Source organism: Pan paniscus, chromosome 9 (assembly GCF_029289425.2).
Source record: "Pan paniscus chromosome 9, NHGRI_mPanPan1-v2.0_pri, whole genome shotgun sequence".
Classification (NCBI taxonomy): Eukaryota; Metazoa; Chordata; class Mammalia; order Primates; family Hominidae; genus Pan; species Pan paniscus.
The window spans coordinates 113,640,172-113,661,314 of NC_073258.2; positions in this window are offsets into that span (position 1 = coordinate 113,640,172).

The window sequence follows — 21,143 nt, forward strand, 5'->3', positions numbered from 1 at the left end:
AAGAAATTTCATCCCAGCTCTGGGTGCAGAGCTTTCCTTGCTTCACAGTTAGTTCTTGCACTCTGGGCCCCCAAACAAGAGGCCACTCAGAAATCACAGTTTGAGAACAAGGCAGCATTATCCCCTGAGCCTGGGCTTTCCTGAGGCTTGTGTAAGAGAAAGAGAGATGAGAAGGCTCCCTGGGCTACAGAGGTCTGGAGAGAAGGTGGCACCTGGGAAGAACAATTTCCCCAGCAGCTAGACAAGCTGGGGTCTTCCAAGTGGATGCAGAGACCTGCCCTGCTGCCCTCCCCATCCTCTGAGAGTGCCTTCTCTGGGCCTTTGCTTCAAAGAGCCATCTTTTTCCACATGGCACTCATCTTCCTTGTCCTTTGCTTCATGACACCTTGAGCGTGTTAGAAGCTAATCCTGAACAAGCATAGAAGGGGCACTGGGGTAGGAGCTGCAGTGGCACCACCTGAGAGGCCAGCTTTACCTCCCCCAAAGATCCACTGCCCAGAAGGGAAGACCCAGGGGCCTCCCTGGTGCCAAGGGCTGAGAGTATGCATCCAATGCAGCTAGGTCCTCCACACACTGTGGTGGGGCCCCTCACCCTCAGATCAGCGTCTTACTCTCAGAATTGGTAGCATCAGGTAGTGAGGAATTTCTGAGGATCAGTAATTATGAGGAAGGCTCAACTGCCCAAATTTTCCACTGAACAACCACAAAAATCTGAGGCTCTCCCCTCCAACCTGAGCCTGGGCCAATGGCCCTGCTGACCCTGTAGACGTCCACCACGCAATGTGCTCATTATCCTCATTTTAGAGGACACTTTCTTGGGTGCTTAGCATTCCTTCTGTTTTCTGGAACAGTGCCCTTTCCATCCCCACTCACCCCATACCAGTTAAGGTGCTTTTGGCTACAAGTTACAAAACAACCAACTGAAATTGGCTTAAAGAACAAGGAAAGTGATGGGCTTAAGACCCAAAAAGGGCCGACTTCAGAGTTGGATCAGCACAGAGCTCTTGCTCCGTTTTTCTGCCACATCCACAGTTGCACCTGCTTCCATGGGTTGGCTAAGCTTCCTCATTGTTGCAAAATGGCTTTAGCAACCTCATACCTCACAGACATATGGCCAATACCCAGAAGAGAGAGAGTTTCTTTGGGTGACACTTCATAGAGAGCAAAGATACTTTTCTCCCAGCAAACTTCCTTTGGGGACTACTGGAGACTGGCATCTTCTTACGGGATCCTACCTCTATTGTTAGTGATGGATTGAGAAGTGGATACCAAACCCAAAATGAACTAATTATAGAACGTAATCCCATTGGCCACATCATTGGTCTGTGGATGGGCATATAACCCAAGCCCAGGTGATTACAATATTTTCTTAGGAATTTTCTAACTGAAGCCGGGGTCAAGATACACCTCTCTCTGGTTGCGATGCTATATGGATCTTAATCCGGGCTACCGCCAGCCACCAGCACCTCCTCATTGGAGAAGCCATCTGCGAGAATGATGCCAATAATCAGAAGGACCTAGTCAAGAGGTAGAGACCAGACCCTGATAGAGTGTGAGTTCCAGGTTCTAGTGGTGCCTAAGACCAGTTTCACCTCTTCTCTAGTATTTTGCTTTTGTCAGAGTCACTCCCTGCTGGAGACTTCCCCTTACATCTCACACACCCATTACTAAGTCCATAAGTGCAAAGGGAAGAAAGAACGAGGACTGGCTCAGGCTAACCAGATCTGCCCGTAGAGTGGAAGAGGGGATCACCTTCCCTTAAGCCACATGAGGTAGGGATGGGTTTCAGAACACAGTTATAATTCTATTACAGAAGAAGAAGCAGGCAGGGATTGGATGTTGAGTGAGTAACGCAGTGTCCACTGTGGCAACCAGATGACTCCCTGGATCAGTACATTATCCAAATGTATTTGGATAGTTCTCTCTGATCAATAAAACAAAGGCTTCTGAGTCAACCCAGTCTAGGTGCTCCTGTGGGCATCTCATCCATCAGTTTCCAAAGACAGCCAAGTTGGTCACATCCTTGCAAAGCAAAAGCTCAGGGGTGTCATTTACTACCAAGATGCCCTTTGGGGTTCAGCCCATTGGAATCAGAGATATCCCAGCAAGCCTGGGAAGAAGAGCACATCACTACAATACAGGAGGCTCAGGTGGCAGCCATGCCACCTAGAAGACATCTCACCTCACTGGCTGGAATAGGCCAGGATTGAGTCCACAACTTGAAGCCTTCTCTGGATCACAGACGGAAGAGGGCAAAGGGTACCCTTCAGCAGAGGGTCCTCAAAGAAGGCTGGATTTACAGCAGCTGCTTGTTTTCTCTTGTTTTTCTTTTATTCATTTAGTCAACAACAATTTTAGGAACACCAGTAGGTACCTCTAAGAATATTTCACTTCTGTATCTTTCTGTACCATCCTTTTCCCCTCCTTGTTCATTTGCTACTTTCTCCCTAGCTGGTTAGTTAATTTACAGCTCTTTTGTGCAGTATCGTTTCCTCTCTCAGTTTCTTTCTTCTCCGCTTGATGAATTTCCCTATGTACTCTATGTTGTAGCTTCCCAACTTGTTTTATAAAATACCTCAAGTCAAGAGCCCTAAAACTCACTCCTGGGCATGGAAGGAAACAACTGCAACAAAAAAGAGAAAGAAACAGGGCATTATCCTTAGAAGCAAGCTCCCTGTGAGCTGAAAAATTCTGTACTCAGACCTCTGGACAGAAGGCTGCCTCTGAAGTCACAAGACCAGCCACTGAAGTCCCAAACTCACCAGCTGGGAAAATAGTCTTCCAGAGAAGGTCTTTCCCAGGAACCAGCCATTACCATGCAGGGATGCCGTAGACAGTGAAGTGTTGGGGGCAGATATTAACTGTACTGAACAACCAACCAAAAGAGCAGATTGAACCACACTAATATGTGAAAGCTTGGACCAAACTGGACCTATGTCAGTGTGCCTTGTTTTATTTTTTAAAAAACTCAATCAAAAATGTTTGTTAATGGGTTTTTGGTCTTTCGGTTGTTGTTTGTTTGTTTTTGCCTCTTCCAAGGAAGGTCCGCATTAATCAGATTGAACTAGGAAGTAACCATGTGTCTTCTAAAACTCAATTGAATTGCGCTAAGTTCAACAGTGATCTCTTAATTGCCAAATCCAAGAGCTTCTTTAGTTCTTTTGAGTCCTCATCTGCTTGCCTCTATGAAGCACTTTCCTTCCTTCCTTCCTTCCTTCTTTCCTTCCTTCCTTCCATTTCTTTTTATTTTTATTTCTTTTTATTTTTGTAAGGCATTTCTTTCTGCATTCCCACTTTCTTGAAACTTTCTCTACCATTGGTTTCTGAAAAAAATACTTTTCTGGCCCCCTATCTCTTTGGTTTCCTTTTCTTCTTGGTGCTCTTCCTGGCTTCTTTTTAATATCCTTAGTCCCTTAAGTATTACTGTCCTTGTGCATCCTCTTTTACCTGGTTTTCTTCTCACACAAGCTCTTCCATGTTCTCATCTACCCACTTGATTTTTTTTTTTTTTTTGGAGACAGGGTCTCACTCTGTCACCCAGGCTGGAATGCAGTAGCACAGTGATGGCTTACTACAGCCTCAACCTCCCTGGGGTCATGTGATCCTCCCACCTCAGCCTCCCAAGTAGCTAGGACCACAGGTGCGTGCCACCACACCCAGCTAATTTTTTGCATTTTTTGTGGGGATGAGGTTTTGCCATGTTGCCCATGCTTGTCTCAAATTCCTGAGCTCAAGCGATCTGCCCACCTCAGCCTCCCAAAGTGCTGAGATTACGGGTGTGAGCCATTACTTCCCGCCACCCCCTTGATTTTTATTACCACCTGTGAAGATAATTCCTTATATAATACCACCAAATCCAGCCTTTTCCCCAAACTCAAGACCTACATTTCTGGCTGCCCCCAAAACAACCTCACAGACATTTCAAATGTAAGTTGTTCAAAACATAACTCATTGCCCTCCTTCCCTAAATTTTCTCCTGTTGCAGTCTCCTCTAACCCAGTAAAAGGCTTCTATTCCAGCTGGCCATTAAAGCCTGAAAACTTAGAATCATTCTGGAGCTTTTTCATTTACTGTCTCCTTCACCTACTGTAGTAAATTAGGCATAACCCCTAAACTCTAAACGTGTTCACACTTACACTGTCTTCTTCAATCCAATGTCATTGCCTTCATCCAAATCCAAGCCAGCACTCTCCTCCATTAATTATAGCAATAGTTTCCTAACTGCTTTTCTTTCTTCAAATCAAGTCTCCACCCAGACCATTCTTAAACAGGACAGGCCTATCTTTCTAAAATGCAGACCTGATTATGTCACTATTAAGAACCTTCAATAGTTCCCCTCCTACTCAGAAGAAAGTTCAACTCCTTTATCATTGAATCATCACACTGCTATATCCCATTTCCGGCCTTTTCACTCCCCTTGTGCATTTATACTGTAGCAGTTTCCTGGATACGATACCTTCTATCGCCTATCTATGTCTCTGTTCATAATCATCCCTCTTTCTGGCATTTCTTTATCCACCAAACATAATTTTCATGTCTCCTCCACACACTCACTGCAGTCCTTATCTTATCTACCTAACACATGGAAATTGTGATATTTTTGAATGAATGAAAACTTAAAAAAATTCATACTTTTCCTTTACATTTGGCTCTATCATCATTATCTCTAGAAAGACCTCCCTCTCTTACCCAAACAGAATTAACATCCCTCTTCCTTGAATCCATAGTAACTTCTAAGTTTCTTCTTGCAGATTGCTTTAAACTTGTTTTAATTTAGCTTATTTAATTTCTTTTTCTACCATAGACTGTTAGCTCCTTGAGGACAGAAACAATAATTTTGTTTCTGTGCAACCCAGGGGCAGGTGAAGAATAGGTCCTGAACAAATGCTTGTTGAAATAAAATGAGATTAACCAAATCAGTGTATCAAAATATTCTACAAATAGTTCCCAGACTATTTTGTTCAACTTACATGCACAGTTTTGGAATGAAGGTATATGTGAGGGAGGGAGAGCATCTGACTTCACTCGGGGAGGGCTGAGTTGACTGTTCCCTCTGAGGGAGCAAACAACAAAAGGGCTCTCACTTTGTCATTCTTAATAATGTGTAGGCAGCAATCAGGGTTTGACAGCAGTAGTCAGAGCATGTCCTCTTATGTTCTGTGTGCAAACTGGGGAAAATAAGCAAACACAACTGTAGAAACCAATGCAGTTCCCCTGTTTCCTATTTAACAGCACCAGCAAGCAGCCCATTGATGCTAATTGCAGGGGGGTGGGGGGAGAGTAGGGGGCCTTCCTGGTACCCAGGGAAAGGTGAAATAATGCTACACAAAAACCTGGAACTACACTCTTACATGTCAATATTTATACTTTTTTAAGGACAGGCAGCAGAGTTATGAAGATAACAGAAGCAGTTTTGTGCCAACCAAAGAAGATGTCACCCAGGGTAAACCAAGAAAAGCAGCTTCTATCAGGACAATCCTGTGCTTTGCTGCTGCTAAAAAGTACTGACTTGCAAATGGTTATTTCATTCACAATAAGGGGACTGAATTCTTACAGGGCAATCTGGTGATGGGAGACCCAACTCCTACCCAAGAAAGCTAGGTAAAGAAGAAGAATGAAGAAGAGGAGGAGGAGGAGGAGGAGGAGAAAACCAAGTGCTGGCTTTCTTGTTTGTCTGCTTTTTGACCTTGGCTAAAGCTACCAAGAAGGTACGTACTAGCTTTACTCAGGAAAATTCTACTTGCAACCACATACAGTAACTTTACTTCCATCTCACACCAAGGAATATCAATACCAAATAGATGAGTCTGGTCCTGGTACCAGTAGCATCTAGGGAGTGAGTGATAATGTGGAGGGGATGGAGGAGGAGATCAGTGCTGAGAATTTTTAGGGGATTTGGTGGTCTCATTTAAGAACATGGTAGCTGTAAAGGGTTAAATTCAGAATGTGGCACAGGGGACATTCTCATGTGTTTTCTAGAGTTGCTTTGGAGTCATGCACTAGAGATATTTTCATCTAGCAGTGACAGTCTAGAAACAGTTCTTTTCTTCTTTTCATTTGTTACAAGCACTTCCTTTGGACCACATTCATGGAGTGGGTAATGTAGTGGTTATGCACTGGGGCAATTATTAGCTTGTTTTCCTCTATAAAGCTTGGTCATAATGTTCTTACTGTTTTCCTTAGAGTACACCCATACAACAAGCAGATGGGCCATTGAGGACTGACAGCTCACAAGATTGATTGGAGCTGAAAAAAGTGGGGATTCGTGTAGGGAGGGCCGGGGTGAGTTAAACAGTATTATAGCAAAGGCTGCTGCTACAACTTGGTATGTCAAAGTTTCTACCAGTAGGCCAGCTCTCTTAATGAAATAAACCCCCATCAGCCCAGATGTCCAGAAACCAGAGATCTCAAATAACCATTTTAACATAGAGTTTATTTAAAAAGCTATAAAACAGCAAGTTAGAAAGCTAATATCAGGGATTATTCAGAAAAGCACACTTCAGTATATAATCATCTACTATTATTCATCTTTACTTTCTTGTAGAATCTCAGAACATCTAAATATTTATAATCAAAGACAGTGTAAATATTATATGCAGCTTGTTAGTGTTTTATTGTATTTGAATTATTTGAAAACTTGTTGTCTATATAGCCATGGTACCTGCAAGCTCGTCCAAATAAATCAGAATACATCAAATAGAGAAACATTGTGTTATCTATGTGTTCTCTGCCCCACTGCTACTGCCCCCACCTCCCACTCCTGCTCCTGGCCTGTACCCTTGCATCTTTCTAAGAAGTGGTCCTTCCTTCATACAAAGATTGCCATAGAAACTGCTTAGGTAGGGCAGTAGTATCCACACCATGGAGAGAGTTGCTTGATTGGACTGTGGCAGGCACCCAGGCCCAAACTCATCCTGCCAGAGCCCTTCTTGGGTTGTTTTTTTAAACAGCTTTGATGAAATATAATTGATATACAAAAAGCTGCACATATTTAGTGTATACGATTTGATGGGTTTAAACATATGCATACACCCATGATATCTCACCACGATCATCATAGTAATAAACATATCTATTACCTCCAAAAATTTCATCGTACCTCTTTGTTGCTTTGTGTTTGGATTTGGTTTTGATTTTGTTGTGTGTGTATATGGTAAGACCACAATATGAGATCTAGCCTCAACAATTTTTTTAAGTAAACAATACTGTATTGTTAGCTCTACACATTCTTTTTTTTTTTTAATTATACTTTAAGTTTTAGGGTACATGTGCACAACATGCAGGTTTGTTACATATGTATACATGTGCCATGTTGGTGTGCTGCACCCATTAACTCATCATTTAACATTAGGTATATCTCCTAATGCTATCCCTCCCTCCTCCCCCCCACCCCACAACAGGCCCCAGTGTGTGATGTTCCCCTTCCTGTGTCCATGTGTTCTCATTGTTCAATTCCCACCTATGAGTAAGAATATGCGATGTTTGGTTTTTTTGTCCTTGTGATAGTTTGCTGAGAATGATGGTTTCCAGCTTCATCCATGTCCCTACAAAGGACATGAACTCATCATTTTTTATGGCTGCATAGTATTACATGGAGCTCTACACATTCTTAAATGAAGAATTTCGAACCTTTGCACACTGTTGCTGAGAATGTGAAATGGTGCACCCACCATGGAAAACAGTGGAGAATGCCTCAAAAAAAAAAAAAAAAAAAAAAAAGAGACTACCATGTGATCCAGCATTTCTGTTTCTGGGTATCCAAAAGAATTGAGACCAGTAGCCGGGTGCGGTGGCTCACACCTGTAATCCCAACACTTTGGGAGGCCGAGGTGGGTGAATCACCTGAGGTTGAGAGCTCGAGACCAGCCGGACCAACACGGAGAAACCCCATCTCTACTAAAAATACAAAATTAGTTGGGCGTGATGGATCATGCCTGTAATCCCAGCTACTCGGGAGGCAGGAGAATCGCTTGAACTCGGGAGGCAGAGGTTGCAGTGAGCCGAGATCCCACCATTGCACTCCAGCCTGGGCAACAAGAGTGAAACTCCGTTTGAAAAAAAAAAAAAAAATAGAGAGCAGTATCTCAAAGAGATATCTACACTTTCACATTCACTGTTGCATTATTCACAGTAGTTTTTTTGGGGTTTCTCTGACTGAAAACTGAGGAAGAGAAGATGATCTTTCTTCTGGTGCAAAGTCAAGAAAATAAGTTTAGTGATGTAGGCATCACTTCCAAAGGGGGCAGAGTTTGAAAATACAAAAGATTGTATCCCAAGATACAGAGAAAATACATCTTGACCTAAGAAAATCCAGTTTTATTTCTGGTGCGAAGAATGAAACTCACAAAGTATTTCAATGACTTGTGACCCTAAGCATGTCCCAGCACCCAGCACTGTATTAAATGTTTACCAACATGATATTAGAATGCATGGCAGTCTCACTGGACATGGAAGTCTGCCAATCACTCTGTTCCAAAGAATCTGTCAACCAGGGCAGATCTATCAATATCAGTGATCAATGTGATGATTATGGTCAGTAAAGCAGACCAGCATTGTTTAATGGGCATTTGTCTTTATGACCCTTGGTTTGGCTGACATCCACCCCATGCAAGTGGGAAGGCTGGACAACCTACAACTTTCAAAGGAGGCTGAGTAAAATCTTAGGGGCCTGACATCTGAGTCCTTTTCATAGCAGTGGGAATGCACATTCCCGACTTGGCCCAGGGGACACCAGAGACATGAGTTTTGACAAAGCGTACTAGAGAAATACTGGGTTTTCCAGTTGGTATTTTTGGTAGATTGACTGAAAAAATGGCCTCACTTATTCTTTTCCCAGAGTTTGTGACCTTGGCAATGTGAGTTTGTAGCTCTTCCTGTGAAGAAGTGGAATCTATTTCCCCACCCTTGAATCTGGGCCGACTGACTTGCTTTTGCCCATTGATTATGACACAGTGATGGTAATATCAGTTCTGAGCCTAGGGTTCAAGAGGCACTTTATGCCTTTACTTACAATCTTGGAACCTCAACACCATGTGAACAAAGCCAGGCTAGCCTGCTGGAGGATGAGGGACCATGTGGAGGAAAGCCCACTCATCCCAGTCAAAGCCATCCCAGATCAACCAATAGCCAACAACCACCACCCCCTAAAAATGTGAGAGAGACCAGCCAAGACCCCCAGAGCTGTCCACCTGACCCACAGATGACTCCTGGTGAATAAGTGAGCCCAGCTGAGACCAGAAGATCCATCCAGCTGATCCATACTCAGAAGCCATAATACTTACTAGTTCAAGCAATTCATCTTTGGGGTGGGTGGCTGTTATGCAGCAACAGCTAACTGAGACACTATTTTTTTTAAATGTTGAAGTCAGATAAGTGGCTCTGTGAAGGAATTTGCTGAACCTTCCTTAAATTATAGTATATCACACCTTAAAAGGGAAGCAGTGTCAGCTTCTACACCACATCGATCCAGTTAGACACCACAACTGCCCTCATGGGAATGAAGTAAAGCCGTGTCTCACTGGCTGCAGGCCACTTCCCATTTTGCCTTCCATTGTGCCTCTTACTCTGTTCTCTTTTTCCTAAGTCTTGCTCACTTCATACCTTGATTCCTTCTTTCCATCTAGACCTTTAAGTATAGAGACCTAAATAATATTCTACCTTCTCAATATAGAAAGACAAAGAAATATGTGCTATATTCTAGAAAAATTTTCATTGACATTGGCTAACATAGTAAAAGTTTTACTACTTAAAGGAGTGAGTTCCAATCATTGGGCCCATGAGGCAACATTGAACCTCTCTGTAAAGCAACTAGCACGTGGCATTCTTCCAATTCACAGTACATAACAGTGATCTGGAATGGAGCAACTGAGTACTGACTGACCTCCTATGTGCTTGGCGTTGTACCAGGTGCTGTGGGGAAGATACAAGAAGTAATGCAAACAGGCAAGTCAGTGTGAAGCCGGGAACCAAAGTGAGATCTCTGCCACATTCACTATTAGTTGGGCTCAAGGGATCATGTGAACCCATTTCTATCCCAAACACAGTCTGTTAACTTCAAAATCCTTTTCAACAACATTATGGAACATTTAGATGCCCTCTCACTACAGTCTCTGATTTCATAAGCCCACATCTTCATGAAATAGGGATGCTGTTTCTAGCTCCCTTAGGTTTCTGAGAAGGCAAAATTAAAATTCACTGATTTAAGAAATGGACTCTGTTTTATGCAAAAACACAAAGCCTGTCCCTGCACAGTCATGGTGTAGTGTCCCAAGGGAATATTCTATGTGTTTTTATTCAATTTTATGTGCATATCTCTGGTTGAATTTTCATGAGGTTTTATTTACTTTTTTTGCAAAGTCCAAATTCTCTCTGAGATACACCTTAATGAAGAGTAGCAAACCACTTATAAGGCTTATAATATGCTCTAGTAATGGGAATTAGATGTCATTATCTTTTGTGAAGGCAGCAAATGGTTGTCTGAATTGAGTTGATTTTGGTGATACATATTATAATGGAACAAATTACTAATGAAGTGCTAAATTACTGGAAACATCCTTGTTACTTATGAAACACTTTGGTTAATTAGGATGGGAAAAATAAACGGTTGAAGCACATTTTAATACCTCTTTTGAGGCCAGGTCAAAAGTGAACAGATGTGTAAACCCACAGCCCAGCCCAACATAGTCCTCCAACTACCTGTGAGAGATGCTCTAGGGAGGAGCTTCTGACCTTCCGAGTCCTGAGCAGACCTTGAATTTATCAGCAGATGCCCTTCTCTCTCTAAAATTAGTGGCATTGGCCAATCAGCCACTACCTATGTTTGTTTTTAATGAGCATGGAAAATACAGCTGGAAATAAAGGAAAATGGAGCTTGCAGGGGGTGGGGGGGAATATGGAGATAGAATAATAAGGGGATGTTTAATATTGTCTATTTTGAAATCTCTTACTTTTCAGAACACAACGTAGCTGAGAAGCAAGGATGTTACTCAAGCCATCCCTATTCACAACGTCCCTCTCCCATTTTTCTCCATTTCGTAGCCTTGTTCTGTGTAACTGGCTTCCAATCATATCACCTGTGCCCAAGTTCTTCTTTACTGGGTATATTTCTGGCTTATGAGTTTACAAACCAAACTCACCCTGCCCCACCCCACAGGACAGTTGAATTTCAGGCCCCAGCCATTATGCAGTAAATGAAGCACAGGAACAAAGTCAGAAGATCCCAGTTGTGGCCCAGAAACTGCCACTGGCTAGCCGTGCTGTTAGAGAAATCCACTTCACCTCTCTGAACCTCCATGGTCTACTAGGTATTGGTAATTTGAAAGATAAAAAACAGCAAGCTCCTTGCCCACAAGGAGCATTGTAGCTGAGGAAAGAGTCTTGAAAATAAATAATTATTAAGTTATGGGACACATATTAATAAAGCCTTAGTCAAAATGTTGTGAAAATACTGAGAACAGAGGAATTAACTGTGGCTGGGAGAGACCAAAGAAGAATGTATAGAGGAGAAGATGTTTGAGCAATACTCAAGGGTGAGTGGTTGCTAACCAGGAAGTCAAGAACTTTCAAGGCAGATAAAATAAATCATGCCAAGGTGTAGGATGAGCAGGACTGCATGACAGATGCCAGAAACTAAGCATGACCTTGAACAACTACACAAGTTACAAGTGGCCAGCAGTTAGGTTCAAAAGTAGACAACATCTAAGAAAGGATGGGCCTCTTCTGTCAGGCTAAGGAGGTTGCATTTAACCTATAGACAGCAAAGACTCATCAAGGGTTTTTGAACAGTAGGATTGTCAGACAAGACCAGTGCATACAGGAGCACTCCGACCTACGTATGGCACATGGGTTGGAGAGGTAAGCTGTGGAAGCAGGGAGGTCAATGAGAAGAGTACTATGATAGGGCAGTTAAGAGACAGAAAGCAGTGGTGGTGCAGGAGGCAGAGCTCAGAGATTCATAGAATGAAGAACTGGGAGAACTTGGTGCTTAATTAGATGCAGGGTGTGTGGGAGAAGCAGATGTCAGATTACCCACAAAGGTTCTGGTTTGGATTCATTGATAGAGAAGCAAGATCTCTGCGGAAAAGACTGAATGGGAGAAGATGAAAAGTGATTTCTATTTGGGACCATTTGTGTTTAAAGTGCCTAAGAGGAAGCCAGGTGAAGATACCTGTGGGCTGTAAGATATCCCACTGTGGAGCTGGGGATTTTGAGTTAATGGCACATTTGAGGGGCATCTATGGAGGTGATGGTTGATGTCCTGAGTTGATGAGACCAGTCAAACAGAATGCAGAGTGAAAAAAGAACAAGATCAAGGACAGGCTTATATGGAAGGGGCAGTATTTAAAGACTTGGCAAAAGAGGAACCAGCAAGACACTGAGCAAGGGCTGTCAAGGAAGTGGGAGTTCCAGAAGAAAGGGGTCTCTGAAGCCTGAAGAAGAGTTTCCTAAGGAAGCAATGAGCAGCATCCAAGTGGCAAAAAATTCAAGCACTAACTGGCAAAGCGTTCATTGGTTTTGACAACTGGTGAGTTATTGATGACTTTGCAATGAGCGGTTTCTAGGAATGATACCTAAAAGATGGATTGCAGAAAGGCAAGGCAGGGTTACAGGCAGGCTGTGTGGTATTCGAGTCAGTGAGTATCGGCTATGTTTCAATGTATTCGCACTGAAGGGAAGAAGACAATTAAAGAGGTGGCTGGAGAACAACACAAAGTATAGCAGATTTTTTTAATTTAAAGTGGAAGAGATTTTAAGCATATTTACAGTGAGAAGACTGGACACGGTGATGGCCAAGATTCCTTCCAACTCTCTTGTACTTTGCTTCTAAGAACAGAGGGGAACCATCTCCTGTTACTGGAGGAATTCCAATACAAGAAGAAATATGAGCTGGAAAATGCCAAGTTACTCGACATGGTTACTAGTGTTTCTGCCTGCCTGACCCTCTCTCCTTCCCCACACCAGGCCATTCTCATGAGCTCTGAGCACAATCAGTACTTTAGGGAGGCTCACCAGGGCCCAAAGGCATTTCAGCCTGTCAAAATTTACGCCATAGATTCCTATCACATCCACCTTCTCATCCAGTATTGGCAGACGAAGTCTTCTCTGACCTCAAAGAGTCACCCAGAGAACTGCCTGGTATTCATCCAAGGTCCTGAAAGCAAGTGAAACCATGACCAGAGTCAAATGGAAAGCAAGAAGCAAGGGAGTATGGGTGGGAGAAGGAAAAAGAGAAGAAAGCTTATGCAAAATTCATTTCCCTCTCTCTTAGGAGTTTCCAGCAGATCTTACATTAGTTATCTCTGCAGCTTTTCCCCTCCTGTTTGGTTTAACATTCCCAAGAGAATACCCAGTTGAACATGAACAACAGAAGACTTAAGCACTCAATCTATTTTAATCCTTTAGCAACATAGCTCTGAAATAATTTTTAGAAGGCGTTTAGACTTTCAGGAGGAAGAATCTTATCTTCAGTGAATTACTATTTATTGAGGCTTTGATAAATGTTTGTTTTTTTTGCTGGCAGGCTGCTTTCTGTAGCTCATTAAAGTGAAGATTATCTCTGGAGGAAGAAAAGCACAAGTCTGGTTTTCAGCCTGGGTAACGGAGTGCTAGAAATACAAGTAAAAACTTCCACATGATCAGTTTTAATCTCACCTGCTGAGGTGGCTTTTTGCTACTTAATGATATATTTTGGAAATAGATGTGACATCAAAGGTCATCCATAAATAGAGCTCAGAGTGAAGGGAATGAAAATCACAAATTAGATTCATTTGTTGTGCTAGATAGGGAAGTTTCCAATCTTCATTCAATTTGTGACATAGAGAATCAAGCAATGGTTCTGGAGCCTGCCTTCTGAAGAGGAGGCTTGGGGGAGGCTCAGTCATTTTCGTGTTTGCTTGTTTTCTCTGTCCAGTCATGTGAAAAAAGTTGGCTGGGAGGTTTTTTCTTTATTATTGTTGTCTATGACACAATCGCTACATTATACTGGAGCCTTTTGAAAAGCCGGTGTACAGCTCAACTGCCCCATTACCATTGTGCTTGAATGGAACACGATGTAGCCTTAGGGAAGCCCAGGATTCTCTACAGTGGCATGGGAGAGGGGCTGCTGTCTTCAGAATTTTCAGAGAATATGCCAAAACCTGTACAGGCAACACAGAATTCTTAAGGGCCTCTGTCCTGTTTTTTATGCAAAGAATGAATCTCAGCTCTTGAAAATGCTGCTTTTGAAATCATGTAAATGATTACAGGCACCCTGACTTACAATGGTTCAATTTACATTTTTTTTTACTTTACCATGGTGCAAAAGTGCTATGCTTCCAGTACAAACCATACTTTGAGTACCCGTACAACCATTTTGTTTTTCACTTTTAGTAGAGTACTTAATAACATAAGATATACAGCCAGGCACAGTGGCTCACGCCTATAATCCCAGCACTTTGGGAGGCCGAGGCAGGTGGATCACCTGAGGTCAGGAGTTCGAGAGCAGCCTGGCCAACATAGTGAAATCTCCTCTCTACTAAAAATACAAAAATTAGGTGCGCATGGTGGCGGGCGCCTATAATCCCAGCTATTCCGGAGGCTGAGGCAGGGGAATTGCTTAAACCTGGGAGGCAGAGGTTGCAGTGAGCCGATATTGTGCCACTGCACTCCAGCATGGGCAACAACAGCGAAACTCTGTCTCAAAAAAAAATTGTTTAAATCATGAGATATTCAACTCTTTATTATAAAATGGGCTTTAGGTTAGATGATTTTGCCCGACTGTAGGCTACTGTAAGTGTTCTGAGCATGTTTAAGGTAGGCTAGGCTAAGCTATGATGTTTGGCAGGTTAGGTGTATTAAATGCATTTTTGACGCAATGATATTTTCAACTTGTCAATTGGTTTACCAGGACATAACTCCATCATAAGTCAGGGAGTATCTGTACACCCTGGGAAATAGTGACCCAAGATGTTTGTCCTCTGATACATTTCTAGAACTGAAATAACAAAGGTGAGGATGTTACACCCCGAATGGAGTTCCTCTCTGCCCAAATCTTGATAATCTTGATGTCATGGACAGAACACAGCCTTCCAAACCAAAAAGTTCTGGCTTAACTCTTGCCCATGACACTGGCCAGCTGTACTGCAGAGCTTTCCTGGCCCTGCTTACTCATCTATAAGATGGGGGAAAATAGGGCGTAGCTCACAAGTGGTGAAAAGAATGATAGAAAACAATTCAAATGAATTTTCATTAAGAAATCTTTCTTGAGTGCTTACCATGCCTCAGGCACCAGGCACTGTTCTAGATACATAGGATATAGCAACAGTGAGTAAAACTGATTGTGGCCAGGTGCAGTGGTTCATGCCTGTAATTCCAGCACTTTGGGAGACTGAGGCAAGAAGATTGCTTTACCCCAGGGATTTGAGACCAGCTTGGGCAACACAGCAAGACTTCATTGCTACAAAAATCAAAAAACAAAAAATTAGCTGGGTTTGGTGGTGTGTGCCTGTAGTCCCAGCTACTCAGGAGACTGAGGTAGGAGGACCACTTGAGCCTGGGAGATGTAGGTTGCAGTGAGCTGAAATTGTGCCACTGCACTACAGCCTAGGCAACAGAGCCAGACCCTATCTCAAGGCCAAAAAAACAAAAAAAAAAAAAACAAAAAGAAAGAAAGAAAACTAATGTATGCAAACTGCTTAGCACAGTGCCTGATCACTGAAATGACCAACATACAGGTCTGAGCCCTCATGTCAGACTAATGCTTTGCTTCTAGAAAGTCTGGTCTAAATCCATGATCTATCTCTGAAATCATTAGACTCAGCCATCAAAACTTATTGAAAGCAATATAACTACAGGACTAAACCAAGATTGCGGTGCCTTATAGGAGTCTCTAAACTTTTCTGCTCCTTTGGGATGAATAGTAGGCAGAAACCATAGCCCATCTTGCTGAAAGATGGGTTGCGTTATTGGGGTGTATGGGTTTCAGGCAATGCCACCCCTAGGCATGATGAATCAAGGTGTTTGGGATTCCACCAGTAAAAGGAGCTAAGCATTGCTGAGTAATAATAGTGGAGGTCATCATCTAAGAGGGAAAGAGGTGACCTCAACATCTGTTTATAGGTGTATAGAAATCAGGCTGTGACTCATCTTCCTTAGTACCATTGAGCCAGTCACAAGAGGTAGGTCGTTCCAACACACACAGCACACTTTGTATTTATGTTCCAAGCGCTGTTCTAGATCCCAGGGATACGGCAATCACATAAACTCTCTTCCACACCCTTGATATATTTATGGGCTAGAACAGGGTCTACAACCTTTTTCTGTAAAGGGCCAGGTAATAAATACTTTAGGATTTATGAGCTACCCCATCGTTGTTGGACTTCCTCAGCTTCATTCTTGTGTAGGGAAAAATGCCAGCCCTATTTACTGTGTAAGTGATTGTGCATGGCTGTCATCCAATTAAACTTTCTTTACAAAAACAGGTGGCAGGCCAGATTTGGCCAGCAGGCTTTAGTTTACTGACCCTTGATCAAGAGAGGAAGACAAATATGTTACCAGATAAGGACAACAAAATGTGAAAAATGCTATGATAGGGATAAGCAGGGAATGGGTACTGCTATGGTCTGAATGTTTTTGCTCCTCCTCCAAATTCATATGTTTAAACTTTATTACCATGGCAGCAGTATTAAGAAGTGGGGCCTTTGTGGGGTGATTAGGTTATGAGGGTTCTGTCCTCATGAATGAGATTAGTGACCTTATAAAATAGGCCTGAGGAACCTGTTTGGCCCTTCCAACCTTCTACCACGTGAAGACAAAAAATTTGCCCCTTGCATCATATGAATACTCAGCAAGAAGGCGCCATCTAGGAAGCAAAGAAGAGGGCTTCACCAAATACTGAATCTGCAGGCCTTTGATCTTAGACTTCCCAGCCTCCAGAACTGTGAGCAATAAATTTATTGTTTATAAATTACCCAGTCTAAGGTATTTTGTTTTAACAGCACAAATGGACTAAGAAAGGTACCTAACCCGCCTGGGGGTTTCAGGTAAGGCTTCCTGTTGAGGAGCTGGTCTTGCAATTGAGTGTGGGGAGGGGGGGGATGTTTCTCATTTCTTTGCCCTCTCTGAAAGAGCAGACCCTCTGAGGACCACTACTTTTCAGTTTGGAAGACTATTGCAAAAGTCAGGGGAGAGAATATGAAGACCTGAATTGGAGCAATAATTTTAGGAATGGAGCAGAGGGGAAGATTTCAGGACTATACTATTTTACAGGTAAAATGGACAGGTCATGGTGATAGAATATGGGGAAGGAGGAAATCGAAGTGTGTCAAGAGTGGTTACCACGTTTCTGACTAGGGTGGTTGGGCAATTTTCATCAAGGCAGGGAATTCAGAAGAAGCATGATTTTGAGGTAAGAGGATAAGGTTTTATTTCTTTGCGGAAAACCGAAGTGGAGGAGTCCAAGAGGTGGCTAGATATCCCTGAGTCCTGATGCTGTCAACCCAGCTATTAGTAGAAACTCCTAACTCGCCTCCCTGTCCCCTGTCTTGCCCCCCTTATATCAACCCATCCTCACTCAGCTGCCATGATGTTCAATCTGAAACACCAATCTGACTGTTATTCCCCAGTTAAATATTCTTCAATGATTGTCCATCCTCTATAGGATAAAAATTTGATGTGTTACCTTGCCATGGATGGTTCTCTAAAGCTGGCCCCTGCCAATCTCTTCAGCCTCATCTATCACTGCCTGCTTCCCCTGAGCTCCTCCGCAAGAAGTCAGAGCCGAGCCCAGGCCCAGGCTAGGGGTTTGATGATTCAGTGCAAATAAGGAGTGCTAAGTCTGTGCCTTTGGAAATTGGACCCTTTCAACATGAGCAGAATTAGAAATGCTTATCTTCAGTTGCAGAAATAGAATTTCAGTTTCAGCCCAGGAATCCTCAGCAAGGCTATAAAACTCAGCCTGGCGAACAGGTTATTACAGTCAAGCCCCGTCACCAACATGCCCTGCACCTTCCACGTTTCCAAAATTTGCAGAGGAAAGAAGAACACCATCAGGAGTGAAGCCTCCTCTCCCATTCTTTTCTCCCATTAGCTATACCTGGTGAACTCAAGGCACCAAGGACATAAAAACGAACTCCTCCTCCCATAAACTCCTGGGACCCCATTAAACACAAACTGCCTAGCATTCACTTCACTGCTCCTGAAAAAGGAACGGGATCGATTTTTCTCGGCTGGGGAGCAAAGGCTCACGATCTGGAGCTGAGGTTTAGACTCATCAGACATCTCTTCAGAAGAGGATTCACTCTCTGTGAGGCTCCTGGCATTCACTGCTGACGTTTAGCTTGTCAAATCAATGCTGAGGGGAGCAGCATCCTCCTCAAAGATTACAGGTCAAAGGAACAAAAAGAAAAATTTTTAGAGAAGCATTTACAGAAAGGATGAGCCCCGACAAGAGGCTTGTTCTAGCTGAGCAGAGACACACAGTTGAGGAAAAAGAAATCTTCCAGCCACCTGTGGAATGTTTCTACCTTTATTTTGCATGCAGGGAGGATTTGCCTGTTTACCTGGAGGTTGAGTTACCAGCACTATGAGAGAAAGGGTGATTTCAGGCCATCTTTCATGGTTCAGTACACTGCAAATCTTTCTCTCTTGGTGTAATGATTCCAAAGAGCCTTTGCCATTCCCATTTGTTCAACATTAAATGACTTTTAGCAATGAGAGTGGTGCCCCTGGGATGAAAGCTGTTAGCTTGGCCATGACTCCGGCACCTATGCTGGCCCTTCCCCTCCAAGGTGTTCCTTTTTCATAGTGTCTTTGACCCAGCCTTGACTCGAGGCACCACATGCCCACAAATCTAGCCTCAGGAGAAATTGGTCTGAGTAAAAACATCTGTTTCACCTTCACTCTCGGCTCAGTTTTGTCCTTTTATGGACAGATGGGACTTACTGCCCCCAGACACTGCTGTCCTCAGCTGTGTGGGACATTCAGTAAGGCTTATTTCTTTGCATAAGCAAGGATTTTAGAATTCATTTCCCCAGATTTTTTTCTTACAGGAACTAATAAACATTTTTAAATGTCTGTAAATTGCCAGAACAAATATGTATCAGGAGTTTGATGATAGCCTCTACTGCACTGTGGGTAGCTAGCAATTTTAAGGTCAGTGAGAGGAAACAGTGGAATTGGACACACAGACGTTTGCCTTCTGACTCCTTGATGCTATTCCTTCATTGTTATTTCTTCCACTGCCTTTCTGTGTGCTCTGGTGAATGTGTAGAAAATTCCAGGCAGCAGGAGGATTTTTGCTGCAGTGTACTGCCAGTGCCATTGCCTGGATCATTAATTATCACTGCCAGTGAAAACATGGAATTGGACAATTGGTAAAAAGTAATTATTTACCATCTGTTATAGGTTCTCACATGTAGTTACTTAACAATGGAAGTGACTGTAAAGTAAAGGTAATGATAGCAGAAAAGTGAATGGCGGACAACACCAGAAAAAAGATTTCATCCTTCTAACAGTGGACACTGCTCTTTCTTTCTTTCTTTCTTTCCTTTCTTTCTTTCTTTCTTTCTTTCTTTCTTTCTTTCTTTCTTTCTTTCTTTCTTTCCTTCCTTCCTTCCTTCCTTTGTTCCTTGGTTATCTCTCTCCCTTCTTTCCTTCTCTTCTTCCTTCTCCTTCTCCTCCTCCTCCTTCTCTCACATAGCTGAAGTACACTAACCATCCATTTGTTTGCTCAAACCTCCTCTTGAGTGAACCTTTCTAGAAGTCCCTGGATTCCCTCTTGTAGGCTACCCTAGCAATATGTGAGCATGTTTGTCTCTATTTGGGCATATGTCATGTTATATCATAATATTTTGTTTTCATGTCACAGCCAGGTCTCTTGTGCATCCCACTTACCTGTCTGCTTACTCACTGAATCATGAAATCCTGAAGCAAAGAGATGTTTGTCTTTCCAGTGCCCACATGGTACCTGACATGTAACACACATTTACTAATTTTTTTAAGGAAGATATACATGAATTTCCCTCTCTGAATCAAACCATTTAAAACCCAAATTATTCATCAACATAAAATGTTGAAGTTGATCATCAGTGTTGATGGGAAATTTAATAAGTTTTCCTAGAGGGAAAGAACCCTGTCCTTGGCTCCTTATCAACTAGAGCCCCTGGGTACAATTCCCATTGGTATTTAGGCTCCTTCATTGTAAACAAATGGACAAGATTTATAGATCCAAGTACCAGAGTAGTTCTGAGGCTGTTGTAAGTGGGCTCCCTCACATACCTGTTTTCCCTTTATTTGTGTTATAAGGGGATGGATATGTAGAGAAAGGAGCTCCTCCCCAAAATATCATCATTCACTCATCCATTCATTCAGTACTTATGTCTTGAGTGCCTATTATGTGCCAGGTACTGTGAGAGGTGATGATGAACACACACTTTGAAGTCTTTCTTTTCAATGCCTCAGTCTACTAAGGGGAACATCTTATTAAAATATTTGTAAATGATGGTATAGCAGCCTAACTTTGATACCTAGTAAGGTATAAGGTACTGGGAGAGCACAGAGAAGGAGAAAGATCTTGATTAACTGTATACTAAGCAAGCAGAGCTGTGAAATGGATTGTAGGGTGGCCAGGCTGGACTTGGGAAGCTGAGGCTGGAATCCGTGCATTATCTGTTTATAAAATGAACAGGTCAAATTTGTTAGGAAGCACCATGCGTGAGGCCAGACTGTAGAGAGAGACACAATTTCAGGGAAAGTTCCCTGGACTCCCAGGGAAAGATAGCACAGCTGAGTTTGGCATACTGCCTGGGAAATGTCCCTGTACCCCTTTCATTCAGAATGTCCAATAGTGCCTAGCATGGTCACTAAGGACTACTGAGAGAAGGCTGCCAGGATGGTATGTTTTATAGAACATCTTGAGCCTCTGGAGTTATTTTGGCCTCCCTCCCACTTCCCCTTTACCTTCCCTTCCATAGAAAGGTGCTGGTGATAAGCACTGGGGTCCAAGAACATAATTTAACCTGAGTTCTCGATCTCTCCAGCTTTCTGAAGGATCCAAGTCAAGAAACGCTTTGCAATTTACAACCCCTACCTTGTGGTACTGCCAAATCTTTCTTAAGAAGGCTGTTTTATATTTCCTCTTGAGTTTAGTATGCCATGTTTTCCTTCGT